Source organism: Enhydra lutris, unplaced genomic scaffold (genome assembly GCF_002288905.1).
Source record: "Enhydra lutris kenyoni isolate GAN:26980312 unplaced genomic scaffold, ASM228890v2 scaffoldscaffold26, whole genome shotgun sequence".
Taxonomy (NCBI): domain Eukaryota; kingdom Metazoa; phylum Chordata; class Mammalia; order Carnivora; family Mustelidae; genus Enhydra; species Enhydra lutris.
Genome location: NW_019154110.1, coordinates 9,226,147 through 9,227,556, shown reverse-complemented (window position 1 = coordinate 9,227,556; position 1,410 = coordinate 9,226,147).

The following is a 1,410-nucleotide window of genomic DNA, read 5'->3' as shown; positions in this document are numbered from 1 at the left end:
CTGGCCTTAGCAGTCTCAATAATACTTCATCAATGTATAAAGAATACAAGGACTTTCCTAGTAAAGGAATAATAATGAAAATATTTTTCCTTAAGAGTTTTAACTTTGGGGCTCCTGTCTGGCTCAGTTAGAAGAGCATGTGACTCTTGATCTTGGGGTCATGAGTTTGAGCCCCACATTGGGGTTAGAGATTACTTAAATGGTAAGAGAAAAAGAGTTCTAACTTCCTATCCTTTATTTTATATTTGATATGAAATAATAAGAAATCATGTGCTTTTAAAACTTTTGTAATTTCCTGAGTAACAGGTATGATAGGAGCATTTTTTAGGTTATCATATTTGGTCTTAGTCTCTGTTTCCAGAGAAAACAGAGCTTAGAAGCTTAGAGCTTCAGGGGCGCCTGGGCGGCTCCAAGCCTCTGCCTTCAGCTCCTGTCATGATCCCAGGGTCCTGGGATTGAGCCTCGCATCAGACTCTCTGCTCAGCGGGGAGCCTGCTCCCCCCCGCCCCCCGCGCCCCCCCCCCCCCCCCCCCCCCCCCCCCCCCCGCCTGCCTCTCTGTCTACTTGTGATCTCTGTCTGTCAAATAAATAAGCAAAAATCTTTAAAAAAAAAAATAAAAAAGAAGCTTAGAGCTTCTAAGACCGTTGGAATTTCTGGAACTAATGAGTGTCTTTTTGTATGCTAATTAGTGACTCTTGATGGGCCCTTAGGAGGGCAACTGGGTGCCAGAGGAACCAACCTTGTGGTCAGAGGGTTAGAACTTTCAGCTTCTCCCCACATGTCCCACTCCACCCCTCAACCTCTAGGGTAGGTAGAGGGGCTGGAAATTGAGTTACTAACCAGTCATGCCTATGTGATGAAACCTCTGTAACAATTTCTAAACTCTGGGATTCAGTGACCATCCAGGTTGGTGAACACATCCATGTGCGAGGAGAGTTGGCCCAGTCCAGCTCTCTTCGGGACAGAAGCTCCTGTGCCTAGGAATCCTCTGGACTCGCGCTATGTACGTCTTCCTTAGGTTGTTCATTTATATCCTTTATAATGTCCTTTATAATCTGCTAAACGTGTTCCCATGAGTTCTGTGAGCTTCTATAGCAAATGATTGAACATGAGGAGGTGGTGATGGGGAACCCCTGATTTGTAGCTCAGTTGGACAGAAGTGTGAGTAAAATGGGTACCCACAGCTTGCAATTGGTGTCTGAAGTGGGAATCTGTCTTGTGGGACTCAGCCCTTGATCTGTGCGGTCTGCCCTTCCTGCAGGTACGTAGTATCAGAACTAATTGTAGAACACCCACTGGGTGTCTGGACAGTTGGAGGATTGGTTGGCGTACGGAACCCCCACACATATTTGGTGTCAGAAGTGTTGTGAGTAGGGGAAGCAGTGTTGCCTTAGTAGGCTACTGCACTT